This window comes from Amblyomma americanum, chromosome 7 (genome assembly GCF_052857255.1).
Source record: "Amblyomma americanum isolate KBUSLIRL-KWMA chromosome 7, ASM5285725v1, whole genome shotgun sequence".
NCBI lineage: Eukaryota > Metazoa > Arthropoda > Arachnida > Ixodida > Ixodidae > Amblyomma > Amblyomma americanum.
Genome location: NC_135503.1, coordinates 76,360,037 through 76,374,612, shown reverse-complemented (window position 1 = coordinate 76,374,612; position 14,576 = coordinate 76,360,037).

The window sequence follows — 14,576 nt, the reverse complement described above, 5'->3', positions numbered from 1 at the left end:
TCTGCTCGAAATGTTCTGCAGTGGCTAAGGATGAGACTATCGTTGCACTAGTGTTAGTGCTTAGAGGATTCCGTACCGAAGTGGAGATATCGGTTAGTTGGTTCATTAGAAATAGGTAAAGAACATAGACGACTGAAAACAGTGGCAACACAAGCGCTTTGCGCAGCTTTGCATATGACTATAGGATTTCACAGCTTGCTAATAATTACGCATTCATGCTCAGTTCCTTGTAGCAGCTTTTCTTTCTCGCTTCTTACGCATTAAATCTATTTTGTAGTGCACAACAGAAGTTCATAGCTGTGCTATTTGCAATAGCGGAATTCCGTTCCCTCAAAGTTAAAAAAGAACACATCTTGTTATGCAATGTTACGTACACATAAACAGTCTTTTCACGAGAACAGATATCAGGATTGCCAACTGCGTTTCTCGGCGTTGCTTGTGCTCGGACTAATAATGTTTGCCGGCGGCTGCAGTTGCACTACAAGGGAAGTGGAACCCATATACACATGTGCGAAATGAGACTTTTCGCATATCACATATATTCTATACCGCATTGTACCAATCAACAAGTTATTCGCCTTTCCAAGCCTAATGATGCATATAAAGTAATGATACAAGGCGGATAGCAATTTCTTGCTTGAAAATAACACGAGTATGCCACAGAACTTGTCTTAAGTATAAAATCATGTTTACTATAACTAGACCAAAAGAAGTTTGGTGGTTAAGGAAATAATAACGCTATCTCTGAATGACATAATGTAATAAAATAGGAAAGCAGTGGCCACGTATTGAATAGCAAACAGTTCTAAAATGGTTAAGGTTGCGTTGAAATTTGCAATCCTCAGCGATAAAAATTGAATGCGCTCAGATGAACACGGAAAAATGATAAAGTGGCAGCAAACCGAGAGCGCTTGTCATTCTTTCCTCGTCGCGGATTATGAAAATGAATTTTTATCAGAGCAACAGACCTTACTATTGCACACTGTTCAATCAGAAAAACTGGCGACGTTCGTGACAGCGAGAACGGTGCTCCCAATCAGCGAAAAAAAAAGAAAAAAATGTACAGTCGCATTACTACGCATTTCGGATACAGCGCACTGCACAGCATGCTATACGTCGCAGTGATCTCCATTTCAATCACCACACTGTGCACTTTGCGACTTCCGATATCGATGTGGCCCGCGGGCAGGTGAAGGCTTCCTGGAACTGAGCCGCCTGGCCGGCAGGCATGTCACAGCGCCGCGGGTCGTCAGCCGTGCACATGAACAAGCAGCTGTCAACGAGCAGCAGGCGCTGCTGGTCGTCGATCGCATACTGTCCGTCCTGCTGTAGCTCCAACGCTCTCAGCGCCGCACCGATGCCCATAACATCGGCCAGCCGCGAGGAATAGAATTTCGCAGAGCGATTGAGTTGCAGGCACTGGCTGAGGATGTCGATGTGCCCCGCCGTCTCCACGTCTTCGGGGTCCGGCAAGGACTGCATGCCAGTCATGCCGAGGCTATGCAAAACGGCTCGCATGAGCGCCACGCCAAGGAAACTGTAGTTGACCGACTCGACATCGCCATAGTTGAACAGTGGCGGAACCAGAGCCACGGCGGGAATGTAGACCACGTTGTTCCTGGTGAGCACGTTGGGGAAGGCGGACAGCAAAGGGGATGACACTTCGGTGCGCGTCAGGGACCTGCTCCAGGCGGCTTGCGTTGCGGCCTTGTAATCTTTAGCAAAGGTGCCGGTACTCTTTGGAAGGTAAGAATAGTAATTGTTGAGCTTCTTCATACCAGACACGCCCGCCGGTATTCCACGCACGAACTTGACTCTCTGGAGGCGGTCTATCATCTGAGCCCGTTGTTTAGCTGGTAGCCACTTCGCCTCTCTCACAGAAGTCCCCATGAAGTCTCTCACGTGCTGGAGGAAGGTGATTTGCTTGGCCTGGGACTCGACCTCGCGGCTGGAGCGAAGGAATGGAGCATGTGCCGCCAGTCCAGCCACGCGTTCGATGCAGTCGAAGCAGCCGTTCGTGAGCGTCTTCTCTTCAAGGTGGGTCGGAGAAGTACATGCTAGCCTGTGTCGGAGGAATTCCCATCCCAGGTACTCTTTAATGTTCTCCGTCTGTAGCAGCCCCGTCAGGAACGGAAGAAGCGCCGTGTTGGCTACTTCGATTTTATCGCCTTCGTTGTACGTGGTGTTTCCGACCTGGCTGAGTTCCTTGACAAGGACGGCCGAGCTCAGTCCGCATTTGTCGAGCTCCTTTACGTCCATGAGCTTGGGCTCGTAAACGCGCAGGTTTCCAGCCTTCTTCCACAGCATGTGGACATGGTCCATGGCTCTCAAGATGTTCCGGCCGACGTTTGAGCGCGAAGGTGACTCCTCGGAACCGTGCAGCAGGGAGCGACGTTTTCGCTTCCGGCTCGACGCTTCCCGGGTTTCGGCGTTCAGCAAAAACTGCTTGTTTACCTTCAGCTGGACGCGCCGCTTGGTCTCACCGTGTATCGGAACCGCGTCGAGCCAGAAAAACGCACCGTCCTGATAGCGGGCTGCCAGCCGTGCCGCAAGCTCTCCCGCAGTATCCTTGGAGTCCGTAAGAGATTGTAGTTCGTCGGCGTCTACATTGTCTCGGCTACTCGTCAAGTGGACTTCGCGTGACGTGCGCTCGCGGCATTCTTCGTACAGAGCTGCGGCGTTGTCCACGGCGGACGGCTGCGCGCTGCTCCGTGGTCTCCAGGCGGCCAATTCGTCGGCAGCGAGCGCACGCAGGAGGCCCCTGAGAAGGCTTTCCATAGGCCGTCCATAGCAGACTCCCTCGCCGCACACGAAGTCGGAGAGACCGGCGCACGGCGATTTGCCCCCGCTTCCCATGCAAGAGGAGATGAGCCCCTTGTATCGCTTGCAGATCGTGGAGTTGCAGGACACGGCGCCCAACAGATCGACGCCGGGGCGCAGGGGCGGTTTGGGGTCGTTGTCGCGTCGCGAGCCCCACATGTTCTCCACCAGGAAAGCCAGGCCCGTGATTAAGACCATGATGACAACGGCGATCGCCGTGGCCAGTAACCAACGCTGGAATTCAATGTTAGCGGCGAAGTCGAAGCTCTGCCCTGTCGACGCCGGTGTGAGCGCCGTCCCGCTAGGCTGCACGCAAGCAGGTGTGTACAGAATTAAAGTTCAAGCCAAATGGTTGCCCTCCCAACTCCCTTTTATGTTCTGAAGTAATAAGTAACTCTATCAAAAAAGTATTTCTTAAAGGAAGAAAGCTGTGGACGAGACCACAGGATTTATAAGTATAGAGCACGGCCCAGAGGCGGTTTGGGGTCGTTGTCGCGTCGCGAGCCCCACATGTTCTCCACCAGGAAAGCCAGGCCCGTGATTAAGACCATGATGACAACGGCGATCGCCGTGGCCAGTAACCAACGCTGGAATTCAATGTTAGCGGCGAAGTCGAAGCTCTGCCCTGTCGACGCCGGTGTGAGCGCCGTCCCGCTAGGCTGCACGCAAGCAGGTGTGTACAGAATTAAAGTTCAAGCCAAATGGTTGCCCTCCCAACTCCCTTTTATGTTCTGAAGTAATAAGTAACTCTATCAAAAAAGTATTTCTTAAAGGAAGAAAGCTGTGGACGAGACCACAGGATTTATAAGTATAGAGCACGGCCCAGAGACTGTTCCGCAGCAATCGTATTGTGATAAAAGCTACATGAAATTAATTTCTTCGATTCTGTCCTTAACAGAATTATTTGACGAATTGTGAGCTGTCCCTCTATAATGACCAAACTTCACAAGGATCTCATGCACCCCAGCCAATTTCATTCACGAATTTAAATGCACCATCCATTCGAACGAATTATGCTTCGTTCTCGATCATTTCCGTTTCTTGCTACGCAGCTGAAAACTATTTACCATAAACGCTTACGTTAAACTCATCGTTTGCTTCAATCAAAGAATCAGTTCGAATGATTGAATCGTAAGTGTAATAATGAAAGCTATACCAATTTCTTCGCATTATTATTTGGTTTTTATTATTCTTATTTCTACTTTGCTCTTTCGTTCACAGTTTGCATCTATTAGTTTTTTTATTGCCGCAGTGTTCCTGTTTGCATAAAGTATTTACAAATATAGGTACACACTGGACTCTCTAAAAACTCCAGTTTGCTATGAGTGGTTGCTGGTTTATTTACTTTCTTCATATACCGGTATCCTTACGAACCTGTGCTCAGGTTTTGTGTCCCTGCTTTATCAGCGTACAAAGTAAAACCACTGATTACCGACAAAACATTTTTGGTTTTAAAACATTTCTGAACTTTTCTTTTGGAATCAAGTCAGTAATATTATACATTGTAATCTCTGTAGATCGCTGCCATATTTATGTGTTTTTTATTTTATTTTTTTCAGAGTGCGCTCTTCGCATCTTAGCTGTTCTGTTCGTTCTATCCCGACGTATTGAATGCAGCCTAAGACAAAAAAGCCCTAATGCTCAAATGTCATTTCCCGTTGGAGAATCTGGGCGTTAAAAAACATCTGGAGCTTTCCACCACAGTGTTCCTTTGGTATTTGTTATGTTTAACGTCCCGCAGCGACAGTATGCTGTGTGAGGAACGCCGTATTGGAGGCGGCTTTATTTAAACCACCTGGACGTCTTTGACGTACCCTGCTATCGCACAGCACACGGGCTTCTAGCATTTCGCATCCATCGAAGTGCGGCTGCCGCGGTCGGGATTCAAACCTTGATATAGGGAACAGCAGCCGACCGCCAAAGCCACTGTGCCACCGCAACGGGGCACATGCCATTACGTGCAATAGCTACTACAGCTAATTATGAGAGTGTTCTCGATTTGTGCACTTGGTTCCATGAAACATTGTCTTAAGATGCAACATAGGGGCGTGACTGCTTTATTTTTTTCGCCGCCACGGTAGCTTATTGGTTATAGCGTTCGGCTGCTGACCCGTAAGACGCGCGTTCGATCCCGGCCATGGTGGTCTCATTCTGTCGGAGGCGAAATTGTAGAAATCCATGTACTGTGCGATGTCAGTGCACGTTAAAGAACCCCAGTTGGTCGAAATCTCCGGAGCATTTCACTACGCTGTCCCTCATAGCCCGCGTAGCTTTGGGAAGGTTAAACCACCCTAAAACATAAAAAAGAAAACTATTTTATATTTATTACTCAGCCCTCGACGAGCGGAGGATGCTGTGGTGCATTACCAATGTCTCGATGGCCAGAAGGCAAGCATTTAATTCATGGTGCTGTCGAGCGAGCATGTCTGCTTTCTGAAATGGGTCCGCTCTCTGTCATTCGATTGGATTCTTTACTTCCAGAGTGTCCCAAGATGAGAGGAGCTATCCTCCTCAGTCCTGTAGAGCACAAGTCTTCCACGGGCGGTACAGAGCGCCACTCTACGGCTTCGGCGGGAACCCCTTGGTGTGTACTTTTGTTACAGAGGTTGTACATTCCTTCAGCCTTATTGCACAGCTCGCAACTGAGAAGGCGCTAAACACCCAAGCAGGCTGGCGCACGAAGATCTTAGGTCCATCGTGATCAAGCCTACGGTAGACGCGTAGGGCACAGCTGTCACAATTTTGGTGATCAGTGAAACAAGCTCACCCTTGTTGGAAAGCGAGCCATGCGAACTATTGAGGCGTACACTCTTATTTTCTATCACGCGTAAAGTTTTCGAATAACTTCAGGTGGCCGGTTTTCACGAATGATCCTCGGGCTTCAGAACAGGGGTAGCGTAATGCACGCCTGCGTAAATAATAAGACGCCTGCGGGCAATAGAGACCTGTTCGGCCTGTGCCTTCTTTTTCTCCGTTGCTCACAGCTTTAGGATGGCGAGGAGGAATCGTAACTGTATGCCCAAAGCCTGAGCAGTGTCCGCAACACACCTAGTTGCAGGCATCGTGCCAAGTCGGTATAGAGCTACGACGCCAGACAACGGCCGGCTACGCCCTCTACTCGTAGTATCCCGCGCTTGTATTTCGGGACCTACTCTGACAAGCGTTTTTGCGGGGAAAGCTGTTATTGCTGGGGGAACCGAATCCTTGGAGCGTGCGCTCCGATGACTCGCATCCCGGTATTGGCGAAACAAGGGACTGGAGAGAAAAAGCGCAGGCGATGCGATGGAGATTTGGAGAGTGCATGGAGAGCTAAGTGTCGATACACAAACATTAGAAGCTATGATAAAATTTAGCTTTTACAGCATGCACGAAGAACAGACTGCCGCTTGGTGGCAAGTGAGTGGAAACCATAAGCAGACAGCTCTACCGTGGCAAACATAAGAAACGGGCAGAAGTTGCGCGCAAGGCGTCGGTCTGCTAGGAGTAAGAAACATTTCGCTGCAACGCTGCGGCCTGTTTACAATTTTTTACAATTTGTTTTACAATTCTGATTTGAAAAAAAGGTCATATTCGGTCTGTCTGATTTAATCCTACTGGTGAAGCATGCAGTCGCTTTGGGTTACATTGCTGCTCGCTGGGTACAGCAGGGACAAGAAAATTATACACTAACCATTGCCCCAGTCCTGCTTTATCCTCACGCCTCATTGATAGGTTAAACAAAGACACTTAAACGTTATTCTCTTTTTAGTAAATTGAGCGCGCGTAGCCATCAGTGGGCCACTACTGGGCGCATTAGCAATGATTCAGAATCTGTAACTAAGGCGCCTAAGCATTCTCGATGCCTCATCAATGTCCCGCTGATTCTGCGTCCATGAAGGTTAAAGAACCGACATAGGAGGCTCATAACGGGCGAGTAATTGTTCAATACTAAGCGGTACTAATAGCGAGCTCAAACAAGCTAGTTAATTAGAGTTGCGTGCGTGCTACATACCAGTAAAAATTACTAGTTATTTTACTTTGGAGGATACCCTCCAAAGGTACGGTGATGGAGCCGAGCCTCTGCATACTATGGCACACAAGGGCTGTTCACAATAGCATTGCCCGGACACATTCTCCTGCTCCATTCTAAATTTACTAGGGAGAATTTGTAGCTCTTTTGTACCAACTTTGTTCTGTCGCCAAGTGGAAGCAACAGACGCATTGCAGATACTTTCTAAATGTCAAGTCCAGCAATGCAGAATTCCTTCAGTTAGTGTTTCACTTACGCTGGCATGTAGCACTTCATTAGTGTTTCAGTTTCTTTCGTTAGGTTTGCCTAAGCAGACAAGGACGGCTACCTTCGGCTCGTTTCCGTCTGTGGGCGACTTTCTGCTCCGCTACCAATAGCACTCACTTACGCCGCAGTTGTATGGCGATTGAGGCTGCCTACTCCATGTCTATGCTGACCACACGCAAAAGCGCCACGCTCCGAGAAGCGCAGCTGCGACCCGTCACTCTTGAAACTCAAGCACGACTGAGCTAACTGCTCACATCCACTCCAACCTTCTCGCTACGGCACAGTTGTGAGCTTACATTTTACTCTCGACCCCGAGCAAGCCGCAAGCCGTCTAGCCTGAATGCTGCAATCCCTGCTTCACGTGTTGCTTCTTATGTTCCTCTCAAGGCTCGCTGCCCACGTTCTCGCTTCTACCATAACAGCTAATGCGGCATTTCGCTTCAGACTACCGGTTTCTCAAGTGTCCGTTACAAGTAACGCAAAAAGAAGACCTTTTTTTGGTTGTCTTGGCGATAAGAGATCTGGCTGTAAATTCTGTGAAATTCAGGCGGCATTGGTATTCCAATCAGGAATATTTTGGATCAGAGGCTGAGGGCTGGTAACTCGGCAAGCAGAGCAGCGATCATGAAGCGTCGAGTGCGTAGACGGCGCACACCTGCGCGTATACCTAGCTACTAGAGAACAGACACTGACCTGTCCTCTCATAGGAACGAGACGGCCGGTTCAGGTAGCCCGATACCTGGGACAGGAGCAGAACAGCGGACGGTGGACGCAGCGAGGAAGGAGTCCAGTGGGGTGCCTTCGGGTACGGGAACACGCTCGCTCGGACGCTGAGGCTTCTTCTGGAGCGTGGAACGAGGCTGTGCACCCACGCTCGAGCCAGTCGTCTTCTCCGCAGCACGTGTCATCGAATGCTTCTTCGTTCATGGCGCTATTGGTTAAATTTTTGCATAGCTTACACTACTACAATAATTATCTTCTCGAAGTGGCTTTTCGAGTCAGACAAAAGAAAATAATTAACCAGACTTATGTTTTCAACGACTGCAGGAGTACGAGCATGTTGCTTGATTAATGATATTTCGTTAAAGAAAGAGAAGGAAATAATGCAGGCAAATGTGCAAACGCCGATGACGTGTCCGCCGAATATATGTATACGATATCAAGAGCGTCCTCGCCACCCTTCAGCCAAGCACTGCAGACCGCAAATTTGCACCTTATTCACTCATTCACCAATTCTGTCCACCCCGCAGTGAGTTTAAATATCTTACTGCCACTTTCATCGTCGTTGTGATCGCCTAAGTTAGCCTCTCAAGAAAAGGCTACACATACAATCCTTCGTGAACGCCAAACGATAATCAATTTCTACCGATTTGCCCCTACTTGGCGCTAACGGCTGATACCCTGTCCCGACAAATGTGGTCATTTAATCGGCGCACTGTTCTTGTACTATCAACAACAAATGAAACGCGAACAAGAGAATTTAACCATGAATAGCAAAATAGCAAGCTCCTTTCAGGGTGAACCGCAGTAACAGCACACGGTAATTTAAAGTAGAAGGCTCGAATACTGTCCTTTAGAAGTGTTCAGCTATTACGTTTGTATTTCCTTTGAGGACATAATATGTCGGTATTTTTGCGTTGGCACTACAGTTCTCTTATTCGCGTTTAATTTTCTGCTGATGGTCCAGCCTCACCTGCCCTTCCAGGTACCACCCTGCTTGTCTCTGCTGCGGCCGTAAGCCAACACTATATTCTACATTTACTGGAGTTGCGCGAGTAAACCATCCCACCTGAGGACATCACAGACATCATACGAACAGGGAGGCAGCCCTGACCAGCAATGATTTCGAGGACCGACGTCAGACCACCCGACGCGTCCAGACATAAGCGCATGCCACCCGAGCCCTAACTAAGGATTCCGCGCACCTTACTCATCCAACATTTTAAGAACAAATAGAGTTTATCTCTCTATCGATCTAGCCTTGTCGCGCGAGGTTGGCAATATAAAAATCGTTGTATGTATAGCGCCCGAATGAAGCGCCAGCACGGCCATGATAACACGCGCATTTGAAGCCCTAGTATGCTTACAATCGTCACTGCGTAGGACCATAGCCCAAGATTATCACGGCGAGGAACGATAGTAAAATCCGCAATGGTTGGGCGTCTCATTTATTCATTGTGATAGGGTTGGTTTGGTTTATAGGATTTAACGTCCCAAAGCGACTCAGGATATAACGGACACCTGCAGTGGAGGGCTCCGGCTAATTTCAGCACACTGAAGTTCTTTAACATGCACTGACATCGCACAATAGGCAGGAGCCTTGTGCTTCGTCTCCCTCTAAACACGATAACCGCGGTTGGGACTGAACCCGGCTACCCCGACTTAGTAGTCGAGTGCCCTAATAACTTATCCACCACGACGGGACTTTCATATTTATAGTTCTGGGAATATATACCTTAGTCATTCCAAGATTTGCAGGCGCCAGAAGACCACTCCATGGCAACTCCGTATCCTAGCAGGTGTCATATTGTTAGGTGGTTTGCAAATAAGATATCGAACTGAAGGTCAGTATTTCTAACAGAAGCAGGTATCTTCACATTACCAATAATTCGGGACCGCACCCAGCCAGCGGCGCTAAGCATGGCGGCCCATAGCATCCTGTTCTGCACCCACTCAGTCGTTCTCTTTCTTTCTTATGGTGCAAATGATGTCAACGCGCTATTTTTGTGTATTCAAAGCCATGAGCCACGCGGTGAAAGCCAAATAAACTATATGTGCTTGTCCAGAATTCCTGGTAATGTTTCTGTAAGCCTTGCCGGGAGCTGCTCGTGGACCGAAAACGCCTACACAAATGAGGAGCGAGGCGCGGACAGTGCAAGTTTCATTCCAAAGATTGCCGTTGTTCGCAGAAGACTCGATCCAGAGGGCGCAGACCAACTTTGATGATCCCTTTTTGTCTAGAGGAGCGAACCATCACCAGGTTATTAGGGGGAACCGCATTAATCCACTCATATGGCCGCGACAGCCTGCGCCTTCGAAGGCTATATTGTGGGGTCGCCATGGTTCCCTGCCTAGGTGCGTCGTGGCATAGACGTAACTTAAATAAGCTCTATACAAAAAGCTAGAAGGTAGAAGGATACGCGAAGAGGTAACCTAGGAGAAAGAATTGGTTTGCCACCGTGCACTGTAGGCAAGGAACGGGAAAGCCTAAAACATGATCTATATATGAAGAGCGAACTGTACAGTAATAGCCCATCTCACAGGCAGAGAATAAAGAAAACTTCCTGCAGAGTTTATATCCTTCTTGTCGGGGTATGTCGGGACAAAAACTCTCTCGTTTACTTCCCGAAAAGTGACAAGACGCAGGCTGAAGACAGTTACCGCATTTTAGCATTCGTGATTTACACGTAGGTAGGTCTGCTCCTCGTGAGCGCGGGTGAGAGACTCTGGGTGTTGTGCGTGCGTTTTGGCCCATCACTGTCATTCTCACCTCAGTCCCACACACAAATGCAGTTGCTGAAAGGACTCATGTGGCTTGGCATTCGTCTGCTGAGGTTAAGGTCGTGGATTGAATGGTCGTAGTTTCGCCAGAAGAGGTTTTCGTAAAGGCTAAATGCAAAGATATCACTTTATTGGGCAACGTTAGCACCCGCTGTAGAACCCAGGCCATCGGAATTATAGTCCTCTACTACGGCGTATCTCTTAGGAATTGATGAGTTGTGAGTTGGGCTTCTTGGTTCACGATCATGTTGATAACAGCGCGAAGCACATCGCACAGCACACGGCTGCCTTTTACGCTTCGCCTCCATCGAAACGCAGCAGCCACGGCTGGATTCGAACACGTCTACTCCGGCTCAGTACCCGAGTGCGCTAAGCATTGAGCCACAGTGGCGGGTAAATCGGACGAAGGGTCTCCGTTATTGACCCTGCCTCCTACTTTTTAACACATGCGTGGAAAGGGCATCCACTAAAGAAACAACATGTCATAACTGACAGTTTATTCCGGGAAACCTCATGCGTCTCCCACAGCAGTGTAGATTTAGCAGTCTGATTTTCTGCCCAGCGGATGCAGGTGATTCGTGACACGTCCGCTACTATTCTCGACGTCACATTTCGATCTGGTGGCATGGCGTAGCATGGTGTCATATGGTATGTGAGGTTTACCGTCCTAAATCTGCGCATGAGCTATTGGAGACGTCGCAACGGAGTGCTCTGTATAGATGCCGTATGCTTGGGATTCCTTAAATTGCATCACCATAACACAACTAATGGGCGTTTTAGCCTGCAGCCTCCATTTAAATAAGGTCGGCGGGGCCGGTATTCAATCTGCAGCTGCAGGAAGAGACCTTCACTAGTTATATCGAAGATATCGGTGACTTATGCAAGAGTGTCAACTTGTCCATGACCAGAACCGATAAAGTGAACCACATCCTTAAAGGGATCGCGAATGACGCTTTTAAGATGCTCCTGGCGAAGAACCGCAGCTCCGTCGCTACCGTCATCCAGCTGTCCCAAAAGCTAAGACGAATTACGAAAGCGGCGCGCTTCTACGCAGCTGTCCGGCGCGCCTACAGAGGGTCTTGCTGGCTTGGTTCTTGGTGTGTTGTCTTCTGAGAAGTCCCTGTTCATGCAGCACGTCAAAAACTTCTTGCGCGAAGAAGTCGCTCGCCAGCTTTCTCTGCTGCGTCACATTCAAGACCCCGTCTGTCCTAGTCTTGACCTAGCGCCATCCCTCGCGCCAGACTATCCGCCGTGCTATTCAGGAGCAGGTCGCTTCATTTCTGCCATCCAGATCACTGCTTCCTCCTTGGGCCGCGCGTTGGCCGTCTCTCACAAGATTGGCACCGGTACGCACGTCCCCTTGCGCCAGCGACTGTACCGCGTCTCACCGACTGACCGCCGCGTCATCCGAGACAATGTCGCCGACATGCTTCAGCGCTGCATTATACAGCCCTTTCAAAGCCCTTGGGCCTCTCCTGTTGTCCTTGTGACAAAATTTGGCAGTGGCTTAGCTCGGCTATGCCAGGATATACGCAGCGAAAGCTGAGGCATAGCATGGTTAGCCTTGGTTAACCTTGATTGCAAGTCCAGGTTAGTCTCGTTGTCTAGCTATGTTTTTGTTGCATTAAAGACGACACATTCTTGTTTTAGGCACACAGTTTATTGCATCTCTTCTTCTGGTTGCTTCTTGAGTGCTACGAAGACGGCTCTATGATCTGAAAAGTAGCGTGCGGCCGTATCCATCGTTCCTACGGTGTATTGTGAGGCCAGTGTTTGTCTCTGAAAGACGAGGTCTATTGTAGAGCCCCATTGCGTAGTCTGGACGTTGGTGTCGCTGACTAGGTCCAGGTGAAATTTGTCTTTCAGGTGACCGCTGAGCGAGTCCGGAGCGTGGCTGAAATTAACGGCTATAACGCACAGTTCTTCGCCATTTGCTCGCTTGGATACACAAGTGGCTACCACATCTATGGCATCACTCAGAGTATTGTTCGAAATTAAAGATAGCAACCCCTGGAGGTGAGGTTGCTCCTGAGCGAAACACCGGAGATCCTCCAACGTCCATGACGTACCAAGACGCCGCCCCCGACACGCCGACGCCGCATACAATGACAACCTCGGCCACGACGCGAACCGCCTTCAAAACGAAGCGGCTACCGAGGAAAGCTTCGATACAACGCGGAATGTAAACGTGCCTGTCTCGCGGCGGCATATTCGGGGCGGCGTTTAGCCGGTCGTTCGGCGCGCTGTTCGTCTGTTTCCTGGGCGATTCGTTTCCTCTCCATCTCGTTCCGCTGTCGATTCCAGGCCGCCTCCAGTTTATCCGAATTGTCGCTGTCCATACTGCCGCCTCAACTGTGTTTGCTGCGCACGCCAGCTCTCCTTTTCAATCATGCGACATCTTATCACGCATGCGACGCAGCTGCCGAAGCGAGCGCATTCGTGCACAACGACGAGGAACGCGGTGTGACGTCATACCAAACGGCGGAGGTGGTGAGCCGCGCGGTGTGACGTCATGCCAGATATCGCGGCGAGCGTGCGAAGCACAGTAACCGTCTCATATCTCTGTGGACACCCGAAACACGCCCTAAAGGAAGGAATAAAGGAGGGAGAGAAAGAAGAGGAAACTGAAAATTGAAAGTTGAATTGTCAGTTTTCTCTTGTTTCCCTGCCGCCGCAGCCGAACACCTGTGACTGGGTGCTACTAGCGGCGCATGCGCAGTGGTGATTAGGGAGCTAGAGAGACAGAGATAAATATCCGCTGCGAGGCGCGCGTTGTGACGTCATAAGTCTCCTCGGAGTACTGCCACGGCGAAATCGCAAGTTCGCGGCCAGTAAATCTTTCGCTTTAAAAAAAAATATGGCTCCATCAAGTTCTATGTGGACTGCCGCCGTCTCAACAAGATCATTCGCAAGGAAGTTTATCCTCTACCTCGAACCGACGATGCACTGGATTATTTGCACGGAGAGGAGTATTTTTCATCCCTAGACTTGCGCAGCGGCTACTGGCAACTCCCGGTGGCTGCCGCTGACTGGCCGAAAACCGATTTCGTCACCCCAGACGGCTTATATGAATTCAATGTGATGCCATTCGGCCTATTCGATTGGCCAGTCATCTTTGAGAGAATGATGGATACTATTCTCAGCGGGCTCAAAATGGATAGTTGCCTATGTTACCTGGATCACATTGCCGTTTTTTCAAAAGATTTTTCTTCCCGTTAGTAGCGCCTTCAGCGTGTACTCACGTGCAGTATTGATGCCGGGATATAACTCAACCTAAAAAAATGCTTCCTCGGTGCTACGAAGCTGACAATTCCTTCAATGTCATCGTCAAGAAAAGTGCATTCTGGCAAGACGCCATGAACAAGGTCTTTCTTCGCATAGATGGTTACGCCTCCACCGGGAGTGGATTGTCGAGTGCAGCCATGGTATTTGTAGCCCTCGATTCGAGGTGGATTATCATTTTTTGTTAACCAGGTTTCAGTGAAAGTAATAAATAAAAGTTTACACAGATACCTCTCAATAACTCATGATGTGAATCTTCTTTGCTGCTAATGCTCTTTACATTCAAATGAAAAACTGATAGCTACTTATTTGAACGATGACTGGAAAATCTGTGGTTAAAATAACTGTAATCGCAAGTGGCGGCGGTACCAATGCTTGTAGCAGTCATTATATAGCTACATCGCATATTTATGTGCCCACGAAGAACATGTTTATTTCTCATTTTTTCAATATCATTGGTACAGGTTATGGAAAGAGCTGGTGACTTTTCGTTTTTACTAGCGAAGACTTCGCCCACAGCAGTGCAAATTTCCAGCCAAGTTTTTTCTTCTGTTTGATAGTCGCTCCCAGAAGCTGTTTGTGCTGCCTCGTCAAATGGTCATTGACGTACACTGGTTGCGCGTCAGCCTCATGCAAACCTAGGCTTTTGGTGTCGATTTTAGTTTTTTTTTTTTTGCCTTTGCCAGAAAGTCATTTC